The sequence below is a fragment of the Canis lupus genome, chromosome 5 (genome assembly GCF_048164855.1).
Source record: "Canis lupus baileyi chromosome 5, mCanLup2.hap1, whole genome shotgun sequence".
NCBI lineage: Eukaryota > Metazoa > Chordata > Mammalia > Carnivora > Canidae > Canis > Canis lupus.
Window position 1 is genome coordinate 12858371 of NC_132842.1, and position 23803 is coordinate 12882173.

At 38.8% G+C, this 23803-nt stretch overlaps 1 long non-coding RNA gene across 7 annotated transcripts in view; it reads right to left on the reverse strand.

The window, feature by feature from the left end:
• Positions 1-23803, reverse strand: part of LOC140633229 (uncharacterized) — a 151849-nt gene that overhangs the window by 95639 nt on the left and 32407 nt on the right. The gene's annotated exons all lie outside the window — the stretch shown is intronic.

Consider the following 23803-nt stretch of genomic DNA (forward strand, 5'->3'; position numbering starts at 1 on the left):
TTTCTGCTGTAGGGCATCTTGCAGAACACTGGTAATCAATTCAAAGCATTACTTTCTCTTGTATGTTACTTCTCTCGCAATTAAACAGCTTTCAAAGGCTTTCTCCTACTAACTGCATCAAAATCCTTATTTGCTTGGGTCCCTCTTAATTTATTATTTTTTGAAACAATTTAATTCCCAATGTTAATTACTTGTAATGATCATCACTTCATATTCAAAAGCATTTTAAAAAGCCTGTAACTCCAAACACCCAGATAAAAATCTTTCCTTTTTCTTATTTTTATTTTTATAATTTTTATAATAAATTTATTTTTTATTCGTGTTCTCCCTTCCCTTATATTCCCTTTCACTATTATTTATATTCCCCTAACGAATGAGAAAATATAATGTTTGTCCTTTTCCGATTGACTTACTTCACTCAGCATAATACCCTCCAGTTCCATCTACGTTGAAGCAAGTCGTGGGTATTTGTCATTTCTAATGGCTGAGGAATATTCCATTGGATACATAGACCACATCTTCTTTATCCATTCATCTTTTGATGGACACCGAGGCTCCTTCCACAGTTTGGCTATTGTGGACATTGCTGCTAGAAACATCGGGGTGCAGGGGTCCCGGTGTTTCACTGCATCTGAATCTTTGGGGTAAATCCCCAACAGTGCAATTGCTGGGTCGTAGGGCAGGTCTATTTTTAACATTTTGAGGAACCTCCACACAGTTTTCCAGAGTGGCTGCACCAGTTCACATTCCCACCAACAGGGTAAGAGAGTTCCCTTTTCTCCACATCCTCTCCAACATTTGTGGTTTCCTGCCTTGTTAATTTTCCCCATTCTCACTGGTGTGAGGTGGTATCTCATTGTGGTTTTGATTTGTATTTCCCTGATGGCAAGTGATGCAGAGCATTTTCTCATGTGCGTGTTGGCCATGTCTATGCCTTCCTCTGTGAGATTTCTCTTCATGTCTTTTGCCAATTTCATGATTGGATTGTTTGTTTCTTTGCTGTTGAGTTTAAGAAGTTCTTTATAGATCCTGGAAACTAGCCCTTGATCTGATACGTCATTTGCAAATATCTTCTCCCATTCTGTAGGTTGTCTTTGAGTTTTGTTGACTGTATCCTTTGCTGTGCAAAAGCTTCTTATCTTGATGAAGTCCCAATAGTTCATTTTTGCTTTTGTTTCTTTTGCCTTCGTGGATGTATCTTGCAAGAAGTTACTATGGCCGAGTTCAAAAAGGGTGTTGCCTGTGTTCTCCTCTAGGATTTTGATGGAATCTTGTCTCACATTTAGATCTTTCATCCATTTTGAGTTTATCTTTGTGTCTGGTGCAAGAGAGTGGTCTAGTTTCATTCTTCTGCATGTGGATGTCCAATTTTCCCAGCACCATTTATTGAAGAGACTGTCTTTCTTCCAGTGGATAGTCTTTCCTGCTTTGTCGAATATTAGTTGACCATAAAGTTGAGGGTCCACTTCTGGGTTCTCTATTCTGTTCCATTGATCTATGTGTCTGTTTTTGTGCCAGTACCACACTGTCTTGATGACCACAGCTTTGTAGTACAACCTGAAATCTGGCATTGTGATGCCCCCAGATATGGTTTTCTTTTTTAAAATTCCCCTGGCTATTCGGGGTCCTTTCTAATTCCACACAAATCTTAAAATAATTTGTTCTAACTCTCTGAAGAAAGTCCATGGTATTTTGATAGGGATTGCATTAAACGTGTAAATTGCCCTGGGTAACATTGACATTTTCACAATATTAATTCTGCCAATCCATGAGCATGGAATATTTTTCCATCTCTTTGTGTCTTCCTCAATTTCTTTCAGAAGTGTTCTATAGTTTTGAGGGTATAGATTCCTTTACCTCTTTGGTTAGGTTTATTCCTAGGTATCTTACACTTTTGGGTGCAATTGTAAATGGGATTGACTCCTTAATTTCTCTTTCTTCAGTCTCATTGTTAGTGTATAGAAATGCCACTGATTTCTGGGCATTGATTTTGTATCCTGCCACGCTACCGAATTGCTGTATGAGTTCTAGCAATCTTGGGGTGGAGGCTTTTGGGTTTTCTATGTAGAGTATCATGTCATCGGCGAAGAGGGAGAGTTTGACTTCTTCTTTGCCAATGTGAATGCCTTTAATGTCTTTTTGTTGTCTGATTGCTGAGGCTAGGACTTCCAATACTATGTTGAATAGCAGTGGTGAGAGTGGACATCCCTGTCTTGTTCCTGATCTTAGGGGAAAGGCTCCCAGTGCTTCCCATTGAGTATGATATTTCCTGTGGGCTTTTCGTAGATGGCTTTTAGATGTTGAGGAATGTTCCCTCTATCATTACACTCTGAAGAGTTTTGATCAGGAATGGATGCCGTATTTGGTCAAATGCTTTCTCTGCATCTATTGAGAGGATCATATGGTTCTTATTTTTTCACTTGTTGATAAGATCTATCACGTTGATTGCTTTATGAGTATTGAACCAGCCTTACATCTGGGAGAAACCCACTTGGTCATGATGAATAATCTTCTTAATGTCCTATTGGATCCCACTGGCTAGTATCTTGTTGAGAATTTTTGCATCTGTGTTCATCAGGGATATTGGTCTATACTTCTCTTTTTTGGTGGGGTCTTTGTCTGGTTTTGGAATTAAGGTGATGCTGGCCTCATAGAACAAATTTGGAAGTACTCCATCTCTTTCTATCTTTCCGAACAGCTTTAGTAGAATAGGTATGGTTTCTTCTTAAACGTTTGATAGAAAAAAATAATAAAAAAATAAAGGTTTGATAGAATTCCCCTGGGAAGCCATCTGGCCCTGGACTTTTGTGTCTTGGGAGGTTTTTGATGACTGCTTCAATTTCCTCCCTGGTTATTGGCCTGTTCTGGTTTTCTATTTCTTCCTGTTCCAGTTTTGGTAGTTTGGGGCTTTCCAGGAATGCGTCCATTTCTTCTAGATTGCCTAGTTTATTGGCGTATAGCTGTTCATAATATGTTTTTTAAATTGTTTGTATTTCCTTGGTGTTTGTAGTGATCCCTCCGTTCTCATTCATGATTTTATTAATTTGAGTCTTCTCTCTCTTCTTTTTAATAGGGCTGGCTAATGGTTTATCTATCTTATTAATTCTTTCAAAGAACCAACTCCTGGTTCTGTTGATCTGTTCCACAGTTCTTCTGGTCTCGATTTTGTTGAGTTCTGCTCGAATCTTTATTAACTCCCTTCTTCTCCTGGGTGTAGGATCTATTTACTGTTTTTTCTCTCACTCCTTTATGTGTAAGGTTAGCTTTTGTATTTGAGTTCTTTCCAGTTTTTGAATGGATCTTGTATTGCAGTGTATTTCCCCCTCAGGACTGCTTTTGCTGCATCCCAAAGATTTTGAACGGTTGTATCTTCATTCTCATTAGTTTCCATGAATCTTTTTAATTCTTCCTTAATTTCCTGGTTGACCCTTTCATCTTTTAGCAGGATGGTCCTTAACCTCTATGTGTTTTATGTCCTTCCAAACTTCTTGTTGTGATTTAGTTCTAATTTCAAGGCATTATGGTCTGAGAATATGCAGGGGACAATCCCAATCTTTTCGTATCGGTTCAGACGCAATTTGTGACCCTTTATGTGGTCTATTCTGGAGAAAGTTCCATGTGCACTTGAGAAGAATGTGTATTCAGTTGAGTTTGGGTGTAAAGTTCTGTAGATATCTGTGAAATCCATCTGGTCCAGTGTGTCATTTAAAGCTCTCGTTTCTTTGGAGATGTTGTGCTTAGAAGACCTATCGAGTATAGAAAGAGCTAGATTGAAGTCACCAAGTATAAGTGTATTATTATCTAAGTATTTCTTCACTTTGGTTATTAATTGATTGATATATTTGGCAGCTCCCACATTCGGGGCATATGTATTGAGGATTGTTAAGTCCCCTTGTTGGATAGCTCCTTTAACAATGATATAGTGTCCCTCTTCATCTCTCACAACAGTCTTAGGGGTAAATTTTAGTTTATCTGATATAAGGATGGCTACCCCTGCTTTCTTTTGAGTACCATTTGAATGGTAAATGGTTCTCCAACCTTTTATTTTCAGGCTGTAGGTGTCCTTCTGTCTAAAATGAGTCTCTTGTAGACAGCAAATAGATGGGTCCTGCTTTTTTATCCAGTCTGAAACCCTGCGCCTTTTTATGGCGTCATTAAGCCCGTTCACATTCATAGTTACTATTGAAAGATATGAGTCTAGTGTCATCATGATATCTATTCAGTCCTTGTTTTTGTGGATTGTTCCACTGAACTTCTTCTTAAAGGGGAATTTTAAGAGAGTCCCCCTTAAAATTTCTTGCAGAGCTGGTTTGGAGATCACATATTCTTTCAGTTCCTGCCTGTCTTAGAAGCTCTTTATCTCCCCTTCCATTCTGAATGAGATCCTTGCTGGATAAAGTATTCTTGGTTGCATGTTCTTCTCATTTAGGACCCTGAATATATCCTGCCAGCCCTTTCTGGCCTGCCAGGTCTCTGTGGAGAGGTCTGCTAATACTCCTCCCCATAAAAGTCCAGGATTTCTTGTCTCTTGCTGCTTTAAGGATCTTCTCTTTATCTTTGGAATTTGCAAGCTTAACTATTAAATGTCGAGGTGTTGAACGGTTTTTATTGATTTTAGGGGGGGGGATCTCTCTATTTCCTGCATCTGAATGCCTGTTTCCCTTCCCAGATTAGGAAAGTTTTCAGCTATGATTTGTTCAAATACTAATTCTGGCCCTCTGTCCCTTTCGGCGCCCTCGGGAACCCCAATTAAACGTAGGTTTTTCTTTCTCAGGCTGTCGTTTATTTCCCTTAATCTATTTTCATGGTCTTTTAATTGTTTGTCTCTCTTTTCCTCAGTTTCCTTCTTTGCCATCAACTTGTCTTCTATGTCACTCCCTCGTTCTTCCACCTCGTTAACCCTCGTCGTTAGGACTTCTAGTTTGGGTTGCATCTCATTCAATTGATTTTTAATTTCTGCCTGATTAGCTCTAAATTCTGCAGTCATGAAATCTCTTGAGTCCTTTATGCTTTTTTCTAGAGCCACCAGTAGCTGTATAATAGTGCTTCTGAATTGGCTTTCTGACATTGAATTGTAATCCAAATTTTGTAACTCTGTGGGAGAGAGGACTGTTTCTGATTCTTTCTTTTGAGGTGAGGTTTCATTCTAGTCATTTTGCTCAGTGCAGAGTGGCCAAGAACAAGTTGTATTGGGAAAAGGAGAAAAAAGAGAGAAAGAAGGAAAGAAAAAAGAAAAAAAGAAAAAAAGAGGAAGAAAAAAGGGTGGGGGAAGCAAACAGAAATCAAAAAGAAAAAAAATAAAAACCACGGGGGAGTATCTTCTGATTTTGTGTACTTTAAGTCCTTTGACTTCCCCTGGAACTTGTCCGTCTAGCTGGTCTTCTGGGGGAGGGGCCTGTTGTGCTGATTTTCAGGTGTTAGCACTTGGGGGAGCTGCTCTGCCCCCCTGCCTGGTGCAGGGCTCAGTGGGGGTTGTTTACCCCGTGAGGCCCCAGGAGGAACAACCGCAGTGGTGGGGCCAGCTCTGGAGCCCTGGAGTCAGCCCCGCAGTAGCCCCAGAGCTCTCCGTCTGCAGGGCCCGTTGGCTCCGGGTGGGGCCGCTGATCTGCTCAGCTCGGGGCAGGGGCGTCCTCGCTGTCCTGGGCCCTCCCGGCCTCTGCCTGTCCCGGGGGGAGGCCAGATCCTGAGCTGTGTCCTGGTGCCCAGTGCTCCCGGTCTGCGCTGTTGGATTCGCGCTCCCGCCCCGCAGCCCCCTCCGCGGAGCCGCCCCCGAGCCCCTCCGAGCTGCTCCGGGTCCCGCTGCGCGCTGCAGCCCTTAGGGAGCTCGGGGCACTCTCCCGGGGCGCAGGTGTCTGTTACTGTCCCCGGGAGCCTGAGGGCATCCTCGCCCTCCTGGGTCCTGCTCCCACTCCCCACGAGCCCCTTTCCCCCCGGGAAGGTCGGTGCAGCTCCTGCTCCTCCGGGACGGGGCTCTCCGGTCCTGGGGACACTCGCCCCGGCCTCAGCCCGGCTCCTCGCGGGCCCCTCCCCCTTGGAGGCCTTTGTTTCTTTATTTCTTTTTCCCCGTCTTCCTACCTTGATAGAAGCGCGAACTCTTCTCACTGTAGCATTCCAGCTGGTCTCTCTTTAAATCTCAGGCCGAATTCGTAGATTTTCAGGATGATTTGAAGATTATCTAGGTACTTTGGTGGGGACAGGTGACTTGGGGACCCTACTCTTCCGCCATCTTGCCCCTCCTCCCTCTTTCCTTTTTTTTAAAAAAATTTTTTAGGAACAAATAAACACAGACATAAGCATACACATGCACATACATGCATACACAGATTTTAAAGATAGATTTGGAACCACATTATAACACTGTTTTATAGCTTGTTTTAAAACCTAACAATATGTCATTTCCTCTAGTCAATAGAAAATCCTGATGCCCAAGCCCTTGAGACAAAATATTCATTCTAGGATAAAAATCCCTCAGTGAGATTCTAATCAGTTGGGAAGATCTAGGCTGCTGTAAGCTGTCCTTGCCTGCTGTTGTTCCTTCAACTTGGTATATGAGGTGGCAGACAAAGAAAGTCAGCCTGAAACAGTGATGTCCACATAAAATGGCTGATCAACCTGAAACAGTAGCACCTCTGACCCCAAGCACCTGTTGGGATCCCAATTAAGGTGTCACAAAGAAAATAAGACATTTCTGTTTCTGCCAAATGTGAGATGTTTCCTCTCAGCTCAAACCTCAATTAGAAAGTTCACCTTCTCAACAAAAGGAGCAGACCACAGCCCTTATCACCAAAACACAAAGGGAAAGACGGATCCTGCAGGATGCAGAGTCTTAGGTGTAGCAATCCAAGTATGAAGGACAATCCTTGTGTCAGAGGAAACTTGTCAAGGCCTTTCTCAGTGTTTAAAGAAACTATTTAGAGGGAATAACACCTCCTTAGAAAAATCATTAACTCTATCTTATGTTTAAATGAGTACCTTGTACATATACTGCAGCATAATTCATAATGGCAAAATAGTGGCAAAAAGAAATAAATGCCCATCAATGGGTATCACCTGCATAGTACCTGGTACAAATGCACTAAGAATAGTTATCCTGAAAATAAACAAGTTATATGTCTAATGACTTGGTGAAGATGTCACAAAGTATTTTTATTGAGAAAAGGAGTAAAATAATCTGTTCAGTATGATCCCATATATCATAGATCTGATTTTATGTTTGTGCAGACATAAAGAATACTGTAGAAAACACATATGATTTTATTTAATTTTTTAAAGATTTTATTTATTATTTATTTATTTATTTATTTATTTATTTATTTATTTGATACAGAATAAGAGAGAGAGCACAAGTAGGGAAGAGGATCAGAGGGAGAGGGAGAAGCAGACTCCTCACTGAGCAGGGAGAACAATGCAGGGCTCAATCCCAGGATCCTGGGATCATGACCTGAGCAGAAGGCAGATGCTTAACCAACTGAGCCACCCAGATGCCCCAATCTACAAGATTTTATTATTAATATTGGTTCTTTCTTAGAGTTCTGACAGAACAGTGTGTTGTCCTGAAGGAGATTACTAATATTCTTTATACATCTTGAATTGTTTCACTAGATGCAATGAGTAGGATTACCTTGCGATAGAAAAATTTACTAAGTGTTGAGGAATTACATATATAGAAATTATATTTTGTGAAAATGGTAATAAGAACCTTGATGCAAAAAAAGAACATGATAGAGAAAAAAATGCAGAACAAACATATGAGAATCAGTACAACTTGGAAAAATCAAGAGGCATCCAAACCAAAAACACAGTCTGTTCCCTTAGCCACAACTAGGTTACTGTTTTCATACATTGCTTGGTGAGAAAGGCTTTGAAATTTTCATCAGAATTGTATCTTGTATCATCTGTCATTACTTTAGATGTGTGTTTATACCTGCTTAGTTAATTGTATAGGGAAGGTATATAAACTTCTCCTTTCAAAATAGGAATCCCATCATTCTCGCCTCACGTTCAAAGTGGTCTTTCCAAGTTTTTGAGTTAAAAAAATCCATGTCAGTATTGTTGTAGACCATTATGTGGCATGGGTAGATGATATACAGGTAATAGACTCAAGAACCCCTGGAGAGCAAAGTAGACAAAGGGATGGGCCTAATGCTCAACCTGTCTCCCAGCTCCTTAGCTAAGTTCAACTCCTGATATGTCCAATTCTCTGCCAACCCAAGAAAGGAAGCCACATATACAAGCTGATATTTTTGGCAATTGCTTAGGAATGGCCTCTGTCATTCCCTCCAAACCACCATCACTACCATTTAGTCCTGACCTACTTGCTTACTCTCATCCCCAAGTTCCAAATACTGGCTACTTAGATATCTTTGAAATCCACTCTGCCCCTCCCTGAGTTGGCATATGTTCTGATGCTCTTGCCAGCATCTTGGAATGCAATGCTGTGGCAGTTTTTCTTTGCTTTGCCTTTTTTTTTTTTTCTTTTTTTTTCTAGTCCCTCCCCACTCCTTTCCTTTTTTTCTTCTTTTCTTTTTCAATTACAGTTTCTGACTTAGTTCACCTCTGCTATCATAATGTGTTCCATTAGCTAGTGGCATAAACCAACACCGGCCAACAAAGTGTACCTAGACCTGTGGCCCACATATTTCAGGGAGGAAAGGTGAGACAGAGATTGCCTCAACCTGTATATATAAAGAAAGGTACTTTAACAGGACTTCTGGTATACAAGATGCCCTTTGACATAAAGCACCATAGCGATAAAGATGACGTTAAGCAAGTCTGGTTTGAAAAATCACTGCTTTCCAAAATTAATTAATTAATTAATTAATTAATTAAAAAATAAAATATATAAAACTTAAAAATCACTGCTTTCAGCGATGCTCTAATGTGCAAGACACTGAACAGCACAAATTAATACATTCTGAAAACCTTTCATTATGCAGTCTGCATCAGTCACTCAACGGGATACTGCAGGACACTCATAGAGGAAGACCTCATGGTCCTAGACCACAAGAGGTTCACAGACCAAATCTGACACAATATGATCCTGAGGAATAAAAGTATGTTCAAAAAGCCAAAAATAAATTTATGTGACAAAGCACAAAAAGAAGAAAGTTAAAACCCAATCCTACTCTACTTTGGAAAGAAGTGGGGGAGGAGGATTATAACTACAAAAATAAGAGGGGACTGGAAATTAAGAGAATAAGAAGGAGGATACAGAAGTTTAGGAACTAAAAGCAAGGAGGCAGGGGCACATGGGTGGCTCAGAGGTTGGGTGCCTGCCTTCTCAGTTCAGGGCATGATCCTAGATCCCAGGGTCCTGGGATGGAGTCCCCCATCAGGCTCCCTGCAGGGAGCTTGCTTCTCCCTCTGCCTATGTCTCTGCCTCTCTCTGTGTGTCTCTCATAAATAAATAAATAAAATATTTTAAAGAATAATAAAAGCAAGGAGGTAAAGTAATGCAAATCCATAGCTGAAAACTTGAGGAGAGGAGCAGTCAGGTGAGCAGGAAAGAGCAAATGGAGTAGAAGCTGTGGTATAGAAAGAAAAGAATTCATTCCCCCAGGAAGAGTGATGTGGGTAAGGCAGGGAGACGCCGATGATTGAATGTACAAGGTCACTATTAAGTGGCTGTGTTTCCTCCTTGCCCTTTTGTCTCTTGATAGCTTCAATAATGGCAAGGCCATAAGTGACCTATGCTCCACTTGGGGTGGAGCCACAATCTGGAAGGAGCCGGGTCCATTTTTGACTCTCCAGAGCAGAGCTGTCCTGCTCACTTGGTCTGTACATCTTATATCACTGTGTGGAGAAATAAATTTCTTTGTTCATTAGGCTACATTATCATTGGGTCTCTTCTTATAACAATTTACCTTTTGCCTTAAAATATCTCTCATTTAGAAAATGCTCAACCAATACTGTTTGAATTCAGAGTATGCGACCATTTTACGCATGATGAAACTGAGTCTTGGAAAGTTTTGGCAGCTTTCCTAAGATTATTCTGCTTGAATTTTGAGACCATTCACATAATTACAAAACCCATGTACTCACTCTGACAATAATTGTCTCACTATAGAATGATACACCTGTAATAGGTTTAAAATCCATTTAGGAATGTGACACACATAACCTGCATTTGCCCGGGCAGGTTGTATTATATTCCAGAGTAATGCCACTTAGTTCCTCTCTCCTTTTGTACTAACCTAAGTGTTTTCTGTTTCCATGCTCCAATTTATAAATCCTTAATTAAATCTCCTTTTTGGGCTCTACAAACCTACATAATCTGCACACACCTCCATCTCTCTGTCTTCCTCTCCTTTCTTATTCCACTCCAGCTACTCTGGCCTCCTTGTTGTTCCTCAAACACAATAAGTATGCTCCTGCCCCAGGGACTTTGCACTTGCCATCTATTTCCTGTACCTGGAATATTCTTCCTTCAGCTGTGTACTTGATTCACTCTCCTCCTTCACAGTGAAACTTTTCCAATCAACTTTACTTAAAATTAGAATCTTTGTGGCCAGTCTGACTCTTCCTAATGGTATCCCTTGTTTTATTTTTTTTCTATCACACTGATCATCTTTTAACAAGGTTTATTATTTTTATTTACTTCGATTCCTACTACAAGTGTGTAAGCTTCACAGGGCAGTGATTTACTCTTTCATTTCTGGTATGTCCCAAGCATCTAAAATGGCACCTGGAACACAGTAGGTACTCAATGTATGCAACAAATGAGTAAATGTATTGCTATTCTCCTTTCCAATATTCAGATCTGATAGTATGGTGTTCATAAACTATGTCTTTTAATTACCACATTCTGGTCATGCATCTCATCCTAGGAATGTCTACAATTTCTAGATGTCTATGATTTCTAGAGATAAAAACAGGAGGGAGGGATCAAAGGTGAGGAAACTGAGCTAATAATATTGGTGAAAAAGGGGCTCCTGGGTGACTCAGTGGGTTAGCATTCTGAGGTTCTGCTTTTGGCTCAGATCATGATCCCAGAGTCCCAGGGTTGAGCCACATGTCAAGCTCCTTGCTCAGTGGGGAGTCTGCTTCTTCCTCTGACCCTCACCCCTCTCATGTTCCCTCTCTCTCTCTCAAATAAATACATAAAATCTTAAAATATATATATTATTGAAGAAACCGTATAATATGAAAATATAGTTTTTATCTGTGCTCATATTTTACACAAAAATGAACCTAGTGTGTAAATTATATACATATTTTTAAATGGTGAAAAGCTACAGAAAGTAGAATTTTATCTTGTCATTAGAAGGTAATAAATAATGTCTATATTGCAAAAAGGGATCCAATTTATAAGAAAAAAGTTAAGGGGCTCCTGGGTGGCTCAGTGGGAAGCCTTCCACTCAGGTCATGATCCCAGGGTCCTAAAACCAAGCCCCACATCAAGGCTCTCTGCTCAGTGGAGAGCCCGCTTCTCTCTTTCCCTCTGCCTGCCACTCTGCCTGCTTGTGCTCTCTCTCTCTCTCTCTCTCTCTCTCTCAAATAAATAAAATTTTTTAAAAAGGAAAGTTAAGATTTTAGGAGATAAATGGGCAAAGGTATAAATAAATAATTTACATAGTGAATACCCCATTTGTAAACAAACATGGGAAAAAATCTTCAATGAGTTAATGAAAAATCCAAATAGAAACTATAATATGGTATCATTGTCTTGACAATTAAAAAGCACAATGGTGAAATGGTTATGACAGTGTTAAATGAAAAAGGCAGAATTCAAAATTGTATCTGTCATGCTTATGGTTATGTATATGGATGTGGACAGGAAGGGAACACAAAAGTTGAATGTAATTTGGTCTGCTGGTTTTATAAGCATACTAAAATTTAAAGTCTTTTTTACTTTTATCCCTACCCTATGTTTTGGTATGTTGACATCTGAGGTCAAGCCTTGCCTGGCCAGTTGTTTTTGGTTGTTGTTGCAATTTTAAACTGAAAAATATTAATTTTCTGTCTCTGTCACACCATATTTTCTTCCAGAGTATTAAGCTTTGCAGTTTTGAAATGCAGAACAGTACAGAGGTTACAAGCAAGACTCTAGAGCCAGACTCCCCCAGTTTGAATCCCAGCTTAGCATTTTACTTGACCTTGGACAGGTTACTCAAATGGCTGTTTCTTCACCATTAAAATGGGTATAATAAGAATCCCTTACTTGTGTGGTTACTACAAGGATTAAATGAGTTAATGCATATGAAATACTTAGGACAGTACCTAACATTGGATAATAGTAGCTATGATTATTAATCATTTTAATTATTTAAGTAATTGATTATTTTCTGTCTCTCAATATTTTCAATATTCTTGGTCAGATCCAAACTCTTGTCAAACATCCTTTACAACCTTAATAAGAATCATAAGGCTGTTTGCCAGGGATCTGTTTTTTTCAAACTGTAATTAATGGTTCGGGTAATCAAAATCTGATCTCTAATGCCATCTATGTAGCTATCTAACAGCAGAACAGAGCCAGGCAAGTCACAGTTTCTCCAGGTGGCAAAACGGACTGGAAGGGGTTGGGATCTGAAGTTACCCCACCAACCACATGGGACAGACAGGGGAAGAACAGATCCCTCCCTAGATGCTCAGAAATTAAGTCTAAACATTTACTGAGTATGTGTCATGTTCCAGGTACTGTGCTAAGTCCAAAACCAGAGCAGTCAGCAAGACAGAGGCATTGCTTTCCAAGAGACTAAAGACAAAGACAAACATTAAATAATCACCAGTATGGAAAGCGCTAGTTGGAGGCCCAGGGTTCAATGGCAGTTTAGTCTGGCAAGCAGATATTCCAACCCCATGGTCACAGTCAACAGAGCACAGGTTTATTCTGCGTGGGCTGTCATGATGAGTGGCAGCACCTGGCAGTAAGGACTACAGAGCCAGTATGACTCAGTAGACAGGAGGCCCACCAGGGCCTCTTTGTTCCAAAAGTCCCTGCCACTAGGGTGTTTCAGGAAGAGAATTCAGATACTCAGAAGCTTAAAACAGATTGCCACATCCTGAAGAATATACCATATTCTAGAACTACAAGTGATTCTGTATGGCTGGAGCCCAGACTGGGAGTGTGCTGGGAAACAGGGCTGGCACCGCAAACAGGGACCAGAGCTTGAGAGCATTTTCATACCATGTGGTGAACAAAAATTCTGCAGCCTGCTAGCTGGGGAGTACTGTCGGGCCCAGTTCTCGTGTCCTTTTCCACCCACTAATCGCACCAAACTGAGCCTATGCCAGTGAGGAGAGAGGTTTCGAGCTACCACATTCATCCAAATGGTCCAAGCCCACATTCAGAAGGACCTGCATATTTGCACGTGGGGGCACCAACAAGCGATAAGGTTCTCTTTCTTCTCTCTCTCTCCATCTCCCTTCCTCCCTCCCTTCCTTTTTCTCTCTTTTTTTCTCTCTCTCCTGCTTTTTAAAAGTCCAACAACTTCTTATCTAATGAATAAATAGTTCAATACTTATTTTGCCTTCTCCCTCATTTCCCAAAGGAAATGATAATATAACCCTTCATTTTTCTTGCTAGGAATGGGGTTTGCTGAAGTGAGGTACTCCTGTCAGTAGGTGGCAGCATGGAAGGAAGCTCTGCTGGGAATTCTCAGTCCACAGGGAAAAAACACATTCCTACTGAAAAATAAAATATGCCATTTCATCTCATCCATGAGCTGTGTTTCTGTGATCATTTTTTCTTTAAATCATGTTGATACTTTGTTATTGTTTTAAAACTATATAATTTTGCAACTATATCTGTGTTATGAACACCACATTCTTGTACTACATAGAATACCTTTTTGAAATAATTTTAAATTTATAGAAAATCTGGCATTCTACTGTAAGGAAAAGCTTTCTCTTCTGTTTATTGGTTTGTTTATCTCTGTATCGACGTTTGTATCCTATTTTTTAAAATTTTATTTATTTATTCATGAGAGGCTTAGAGAGAGGCAGAGACACCGGCAGAGGGAGAAGCAGGCTCCACATAGGGAGCTGGTGGTGGAACTCGATCCCGGGTCGCCAGGATCACACCCCGGGCTGCAGGGGGCGCTAAACCACTGTGCCACCGGGGCTGCCTATTTTATTTAATGTGTTGTACTCTGTTACTATCCTTATGTACTTTGAGGTTCAAAATGATCCATATTTGGCCAATGGGTATCCCTTCAAACTAGCTTTGACATCCTTTGACAAGTGTTTATAATTCTGTATTTCCTTACTCTCTTGAACAACAGGTTATCCAAATCATCTTGTATTTTCTCTGTCTCAGCTCCGGAACCTACCATTTCCAACAAGAACTGTTTCCTTTTAGTGGATGTTGATATTTGGAAACCAAGATCTAAGCACTCAGTATTCTTATTTCTACTGAGATGTCATTGTTTCTAAACCTCTGAGAAGTAGGAAAAATATGCATGTGTACACATAGACAAACATACATAAACATACCTCTCTCTATATATCTATCTATGTATATACTTATTTTTAACTCATTAGTTTACACACCAATACTTTCAATTCCAATCCAGCATGTCGGGGTTCTCTCCAGCCTCCCTCCTTCCATATTAGTAAGTTCTTTCTCCAACGGTAAGAAACCTGACTCCCATGATCCTCAATGTGTTTATTTATTTGTTCAATCTACCTGCATGTAATTGATCTATCTACCATGTTGGTTGCCTGCTCAACCCCAGGGACTGCCATCTCCACAGCAACTGCCTCTTTCAGGGGAGGAGAATGGATAGAAAAAGTGGCCTAATGAAAGGGAAAGAAAAAAGGAAGGAAGAGAAGGAGGGAGGAACCAATTCCATCTTTTTTTTTTTTTTTTTTGGAACCAATTCCATCTTAAGGCACCAACAGATTGTTCAAAAAACCAAGTGCTAAAAAAAAATAAAACAAAAAAAACAAAAAAAAAAACAAAAAAAAAACAAAAAACCAAGTGCTTACTCAAAGGCAAGCTTTTATTAGTGTTTCCAAATGCCAAACAGGAAAAGAAATAGAGTCTGATCAGTATTTAACTGTCTGTGCTTCTTGCAGAAACCTAAAACTTCTGTCAATAATAATTTCAGAGTCCTACAGATACTGTAATTATGGTTGAGGGTATTCTTACTTTTGCCACAGTAGTGTCCAGTGTTGGGCTCCCCCGTTATATTTCTTCTAATTAATATTCACACACCTGGCCATGATCAACCACCATGTCATAATATCGGGAGACTACATGTAGTGCCAAAACCAGCCGTTCCCCATGGAAGGGTTTATATTGAAGGCTCAAGCTCTTGGAGACTAAATGTAAGACACAGATACTTTTATGAGAAGTTACCAGGCCTTCCCATCCTCTCAAGAAAAGGTCTTTATATTCTTTTTAGAATAGTGATAAAAAATAATGATAATTTCTGGATTTTTCAGGGTAGCAATGTTGGATAACAGGCTCTGCAATTTACAAAATTCCAGGGCACACATAACTTCATTTAAGGAAAGGTAGGAAATTACCTTATAGACATGTGTGGAGGATGACTATTTGATCATGCTTAAAAGACCTCAACAAAATTCCAATATATGAATAATATTCTTCACTTCCTCTTACAGAACTTGTGGCAAACTCCAATGATAAACCTGAATCCCTCCTCAGATAATAACTCATCCTTCAGAGAAGTCTCTAGTCCAGGTAGTACTAAGCCTTCCTCAACACTTAAACCAACTTTAGAAATGTTTCTTTAAAGTCCAGAAGCCGAACTTCTGGACCAGATTTGTTCAGTAAGGGATCAGAATGCTACCCAACTGTCCACTAATGGTAGAAATGAGAAATAAAGTATAGTATATTCAAAAGTAAAATATTATATGGCAATGAGTGAACTGCAAGCATGCAGCAGCACTGCATCTCACAAACATCTCACTGCCTCTCACTATGTCATACAACATGTATGATTCTGTTTATATACAAAGTTTAAACATAGACAAAACTAGTGTATGGTACTACAAGTCAAAATAGTGGTCACTCATGGAGGAATAACTAGAAGGGACATAAAGGGGGGGGTTCCACAATTTCAATACTATTCTGTTTCTTGATCTGGGTCTTATTCATTTTGTAAAATTTCATCAATTTGTATGTTTTTAGTATGTATGTTAGACTCAATAAAATATGTATACCTTGAAAGACTCCTTGAATGAAACACCATTGATCCTTAAGGATACCCAGAAGTTTGAGGGACAAAGACCATTCTTGAGTCACTTTCTAACATATCCAGGCAAGATCATAATATTTAAATCCCCTGGCTATGGCAGTGGTCTTCTCCCCGTTCCAAGCCCAGCTTACTTTGTCTGGCCTTAGCCCTATAGATTTGAATCAGATAGCTCCAAGACCACGTGGATACCATTAGTGACTAGAGGACCTTTGGAGGTGATTGGATTTCCATGCTTATACCTATATTTTTGAGAAAGTTGACTCTCTCCAAGTCAAACTTGCTAATATTTCATTGAGAGCCTACTGAACACCAAGGCACATTCCACACCTGGAGCCTATTCATCCTGAGGAGATGGTAAAATTGAATCATGGTAGGTAAACATCCCTAGAAAGCTGGAAAATTCAACAATCTTCTTTAAAATGTTGATTTTAAGATTTCAAACATCCAGAAATCTTGAACTTATATCCAATTTTTTAGTTTGAAGTAGCAGAAAGTTTTGAAAACTCCCCATACCCCCGAAGGATTCCTTGCCCTTCAGAATGATGTGAGCCTAGAACCACATTTATACCTACGGGACCTAAATTGATAGGAAAATTGGATTTTTGTTGCTTTGCAGAAGAGAAAAAAAGATAAATAAAATTTGTTTCTTTTTCATAGGTATCCAAAGATGTTAATCACTGAAGTTTTTGAACTTCCCATTTGTCTTTCTAGGAAGCAATCTAATCTGAAGATAACATGTATGTTGACTGTTCCCTATCCACACTTAATGAAGATGTGCCCCTACTGAATATTCACAGCAGCATATCCCTGTGATAGTTTCAAGTTGATGTCTTGCTCTGCTTATTCTTACTGTTACTATCATCATACCTATTCACACCCCAAATCTTGCTCAACTGATTTAAAGACGCTTTCTAACTTTTTTATTGCTACTATGTCATCTTTGCAGCTTATTTCCTTTGTTAATTATTTGTAAACATTCCTTTTACTCAGCCTAATTCATAGAGCTGCCACAATATCTAACTAGCAATTTTCACTTTTTACTCCATATATTTTTTTCCAAAATAAATCACAAGTTATCCAAGGTTTAACCAAGTTATATTCTTGCATTCTTGGCAGCTGAATCACTGAAAGAATGTGTCAGATAATCTTTCCCAATGATAATTTTATCAGGGCTTTCATAATATAATCCCTATATTTGGACAATAAACAATTTATTTAAAATTTTCTTGAATAACAAATGATATTTAGAATGGTTCCATGATCTGTGTACTTTTCCTAAGAGACTCCTTCTAGGTCTTTCATCCTAGTGACCAATAGTATCCACAAATGTAGCTATGACCTGAGCAGCTCGTGTATTTTATAAGCTCATAAAAAAATAAAGGAACTCTTCAGGATGTGCATATATTTTCAAAGTCAATAGATTAATCTAGAAGTATCATCTGAAGGAGAATTTTGCTTAGGAATCAGGACTTGTAATTTTTAACACTGACAAATTATGTTATCCTTTTTCCTTCCACTCTTTTAATTTCTCCACTGCTGTGATTCTTACCTTCATTTGAAAAGCGCCTAAGCTCTTTATTCTAAGATCTTACCCTGTTTTTGCTTTTCTTTATTCATCTTAACTACTCAAAATTTGAAAGTAGGGTTCAGCTAATTTTCTAGGTGTAACCAAAGGGCAAGTTTGTCAAACATGACACCCTCTGGTTTAAGGTCTGTATCATGCTGTGGATACTTTATCTGTACCTTCAAACCTCTATTAGCTCCTTCACTTCATAACCCAATGCCCTTTAGTCTCTAGTGACTGCCTGCAACTGGCACAGGAAATTTCTCCTCTTTCCTCACAAATACCATGGTAAATGGTTTTGAAGCTTTTTCAAATGAGGAAAATGATGGCACAAAAATTATATTGATTGCATACCATGCTATAGTTTATGTAATAGCTTACATAATTGTAAGAAATAAATGACAGGCCTCCTAATTTCCAAACCCTGAGTCTGGAAAGAATTTAATACTATTGTTTCACAGTCATTTTATTTAGTTTTAAGATTATCTTCTATTAATAATAAGTGAAACTGTTCTCCCATTAATTATAGCAATATAGAGTCTCCCTTTAAAAAATATTTAAGCAAAAATGCTATTACATTAAAGAAAATTTAAATAAATAATAGCAAAAGTGATATGAGGATATGGCAAAAATGGTGATAATCAAATGACTGAGGTTTGGAAAACATCACTATTTGGGAAACACTATAAACACTGGTGTATAATGATGGCAAGGTAACTGAAACTCAAATGTCGTTTACTCTATTCTCTGGATGATACTTACTGATACTTCTTGTGGCTCCTTATGAGATGGATTAGATCATAATGGCAAGAGCCAATCCCATGCCTTATTCTAACCAATAGCTGACTTCACCACTGGCTGCCAATTAGAGAAGCAATCCAGTCACAGGCTTGGAATAGCCAGAAAATATGGTGACAAGAGCCAATCTGATTGACAATCTTTAAGTCCTTTAAAAAATATATATAAAACTAGCCCAAGTAAACAAACATGACAGTTGGCCAGGATCAAGGAGAATAGATTTGCACACCACCTAACCCTTGGGGCACTAGTCTCTGAATTTTTTTTTTTTTTTCTCTTTCAAGAAAGCAGGTGGGGATTCTGGGCAAGTATATGACAGTGACAGAAAGAGCAACTATGCTCACTATGCTCTAGGAAACCCTCAAAGTCTACTAAGCACATGGTAAGTTGGGGATCTTTGTTTGGTATTTATGGTATTTCTGTTATATCGAGTATTCTTTTTAACAAAAAAAAGTATATATATATATATGATAAATATCTAAGTGGCAGGTAGTTGGAAGGATAACTGTGTTCTTGGCAAAGCCATAAGTGGGGGGGCAGGGAGAAGAAAGAGTATGGAGATTGATACAACTAAACCCTTACCAACAGGGCAGAATTTAGAAGAGGAAGCTCATATTTTTGTTTAAGAACAATATATAGGACCAAAAATTAGAACAGTATTTATTAACCTTTGGAAAGTCTTGAAACTTTTATAAGTCCAAAGTCTTCATCTAAAAATAAAGACAGGGATCCCTGGGTGGCGCAGTGGTTTGGCGCCTGCCTTTGGCCCAGGGCGCGATCCTGGAGACCCGGGATCGAGTCCCACGTCGGGCTCCCGGTGCATGGAGCCTGCTTCTCCCTCTGCCTATGTCTCTGCCTCTCTCTCTCTCTCTGTGACTATCATAAATAAATAAAAATTAAAAATAAAAATAAAGACAGCAACAACATACCTCACATTAATTATTGTGTGAATTACATGAGATAATGAATATAAAGCACCAAGTCACACTAATGCTCAATAAATATGACTTCCCCATGAAGCCAAAAGAACTCAGGTCAAGACCTGAATCTTACCATGAGTCAGTTTATTTATGTATGGCTCAAAATTTTCCAAAATGTATATGAGGCAGATTATAAAAATTACAAATAATAAAATAATACACATAAAATTTCAGAATCAGGGAAAATATAAATTAGAATAGAAAATCAAGGTGAGAAGAGAAAGTGTAACATAGATGTTGAGACCAGTAAGTCTTTCACAAGTACCAATGTGTACTAAATTACAAATTAGCTCTGGGCTTCCTAGCAACCCAAAAGAAAATGGGAAAATACTTAATTACAAAATATCCCTTTGTTCTCCATGAGGAAGAAAAATACAAGCTCTTGCCACAATCATGTTTTCAAAGCTTTAATCTCCTCATCCTTAAAATGATAAAAAATATTACATAGCTTTCAGGTTAGATGTTGAATACCAAGTGGAATAATGCAAATGAAAAAGTACTTTATAAACTTAATGTGCTATATAAATGTCACTTATTTTTCTTTATGCTTTATCTGATAGAGCAGGCTTCTCACACTTTGGGATCTTAAGTTACTGAGCTAAATTATTTTATTGTAGGAATATCTAGCATCCCCAGATACTAGTCTAATAATTTACATGTATTCCATTACTCCTCACAATAATAGTATATACTATTTTATTTCCCTATTCAGATGAAGAAATTAAAGAAGTTAAGTGACTTTCTCAAGATTACTATGCTAGTAGGTGGCAGTGCTAAGATTGATACCCAGGAAATTTGTCCTCTGGGTCCATGCTTTTAATCATCCTTATGCACAGATACAAGTAGGTATAAACTCCTTATACTTACAGGGCTTATGTAACTATAAAAATACCAATGTATAAATTGAATATAAACCAAACAATAAAACCAGTAAGTTTTAAATTACAAGTCTTAATTTTATGTGGCAGAAAATATTGCATTCCTCATCACCACTTGTGGCATGAATTTGATACTAGGACAGTCAGGTGAAAATCAGGTACTGCACGACACATTGCTTCATCACTGTGTTTCATCCAAATTACTGTAAACCATTTGTTCATACACCTTGTAGTGACATTACGCCTTCACTTGGTATAAACACATCATTTACATATTAAGTCTGCTTTGGGTCTTTCCTCATTAGTTATCTGATTAAACTAGAATGGCTTGGTGCTAATTCAATTATAAAAACAGACTAAAATTGCAGAGTAGCACTTGACTGTAGGGAGGTCCTTTAGATGAGCCATAATATGCTTATTACTTTTAAATTATTGTTTAAATGAAAATGTTTTAAATTGTCACAGAGAGCTCAGACACCAGAGTCTCTCATTTAAAAAATCCCACCAGATGGTAGTCTTTAAAAACCAAGGGAGCAGATGATCTCTGTAATGGGATGTGCAACCCTACCCCAGTCCACTGCCGGAGAGCTAGCCCTGGAGCACTGCCTCCTGCCAGTAAGAGAAGAAAGTCTCGAAGCAATGCCTCTCCTCCTCCAAGTTTCCCCCTCTTTCTATCATGTACCCAGGGCTCCTTGGGGACATCTTCAGGTGGAGAGTCCAGCCAGTCTGAGTCCTATTTTGATGTATAGGCCATGGGGAAAAAGAGAGACATTAGGGAGAGATTTGGCTACAATAAACCTGTTCTGATGGTTCCAAGTGCCATGTGCTGACTCTGAGGGGCCTCAGACTGACAAAGGGATGTTTTGGGGGTTCCTTTGGGAACACAAAGTCCAGCAACATGCTCAGCTTGAGTTCTAAGCTGAAAGGGTTGCAGTTCTCAATGAACAGTTCAGCCCCAGAGTAAAAGCAGATCCGGAAGCAGTGCTTCAGAATCAGTTCAAAATAGAAAAGAATTGAGCCTTATTTCCTATTTTAAGTACTCCTCAAATTATGGTTTGCAAATTGACGTTCAATGTATTGGTTTCCAAATATGTACAATGGACACAGCATGCTGATCTGAAGATGCACATAGTTTAAGATATTGTTACTGAAAACTACATATTAAGACTTCTAGGAGGATAGTGAATATATTGCAACAATCTCTTCAGAGAAGCAAAGACAAGAGTCTGGTATGCCAGCTTCTGGCTTAAAATTACCATAAAATAAATAGCCAATAGTACAGGTCTTTACTAGCAGTTCTGAGAAGGAAGTCTGACCCCTAAAATAGCGTGACTAACTCAATCTCATGATGACTGAAACCCAATCTTGGCCCCATCAACATTTTACACTAACTCCTGGATAAGCAACCTCTTTAAAGAACCCTCAGTAAGGATAAATAACACCCACCTGGCATTTTCTTTTGCTAGTGAAAACTGATGAGACGTAAATGATGGTGAGTCAAAAATTAAGGAATGTTATATCAAGAACTTATCATATAAAAAAAAAAGAACTTATATATATAATAAAGATAGCAAGCAGTTGGCTGCCATCAGGGCTGTAGGCTTATTTATAAAAAGTTGATCTAAAATAACCATATTTCCTGATTTTCCCTCTATAATCCAGCCTGTTGCACCAGGGAAATTATTAATAGTACCATTTTCATTCTTGAAAATGTCCTGGGTTTACTATAAATGACCTAGACACCCTATGTATGGCACCATCTCACATTATCTTATGCTCCACCTCCTCTTCTGATCCTCTTGTCCCTCATCCCCAATGAATCTCTTATCATCTTTTTTGCCCATTGGCTGTCTTTCCTTGTTTTCCAAGTGTTTCATGCTCCAAAGTTACCCCTCTGTTCAGTATTCACTCTTTACTCCCATGCAACCCAATTCATTCAACTCCAGTGATCCTGGTAAGTTTTTTAGAAAGCAAGCAATCTGATTATTACACACAAAGTAGTCTGCATTTGTGCTATCTGTGATTTTACAAATAATTTAGGCCATATAAGGGGGGATAGTTTTCTAATGCCTCTTGCAAAATCTCTGCCATTTGTCAAAGTAAGGTTCAATTGTGTTAATTATGTAATCACTTCTGTCTGAGTTATTTTTGTGACTGCTATTATATATACACTTGTTCAGTTATATAATAGGGATCCCTGACTTGGCACCCTTTATTCTGAAAGTTTGCCAACACAAAAAGAAGTACAAGGAAAGACATTGGAAAAAGATCCAAAGAGGCAGAATCACAAGTGGTTAGTATATTCTTTATTACATATTTCCATATTTTCCAAATGTCTGGAATTGAGTTTATATTACCCTTACCATCTTGGGGGGGGAGGGATGAATACAACAGAAGAAATTAATATATAAGAAAAAATTGAAGGTCATTTAGACTATTTTTATCAATAAGAAAATCTGAAAGCTAGATTTGACATAAGATAAGAGTCTGCTGGTTATAAAAATATATTTACATCATATATATATAAAATAATGCTTCTTTCAATGGTCAAGTCAAAGCGAGTCATTACACTAGCAATCCAGCTTTGTAGGAACTGCCTCTTTTACTTTTTTTTTTTTTTTTTAAGATCTTATTTATTTATGCATGAGACACAGAGAGAGGCAGAGACACAGGCAGAGGGAGACGCAGGCAGGGAGCCTGATGTGGAACTTGATCCCAGAACTCCAGGATCATGCCCTGGGCCAAAGGCAGGCACTAAACCACTGAGCCACCCAGGGATCCCAAGAACTGCCTCTTTTACTAGTTACCCTTACTAGCAAGAGAAAGGCCCCTGCTTCCCAATGCATGGTACAATAAGGTGTTAATCCAGACACACAGGAATAAGCCTTGTAAAAGCAGATTTTTAAGGGAAGCTGTTTCTCTGCACCACCTACTCTGAGCACCAGAATTTCTATTGCAATTGTCAATTGAGGGCTATTCAGTCCCAAAATCTAACTTACAACAATGCCTAAAGTGTACTTTTTTTTAAATAATTTTTTTTAAGATTTTATTTATTCATGAGCAACACAGAAAGGAGAGAGAGAAAGAGGCAGAGACACAGGCAGAGGGAGAAGCAGGCTCCATGCAGGGAGCCTGACTTGGGACTCCAGGATCAGGCCCTGGGCTGAAGGCAGTGCTAAACCCCTGAGGCACCCGGGCTGCCCCTGAAGTGTACTTTTAATGCCATACAATGAAATTCAGTAAAATTCATTACCAGTAACTGACCTAAACATTAAAATACAATAAGCCACCTGTATAGATTCCATCATGAAAATCAACCCCCATTTTCCCCCACCCCCCACTAAGGAGTTCTAAGAATCCTTAGCTAGATATAGGTAGGGAAATTATTTATGATTTGATCTCATTAAACTCTTCTTCCTT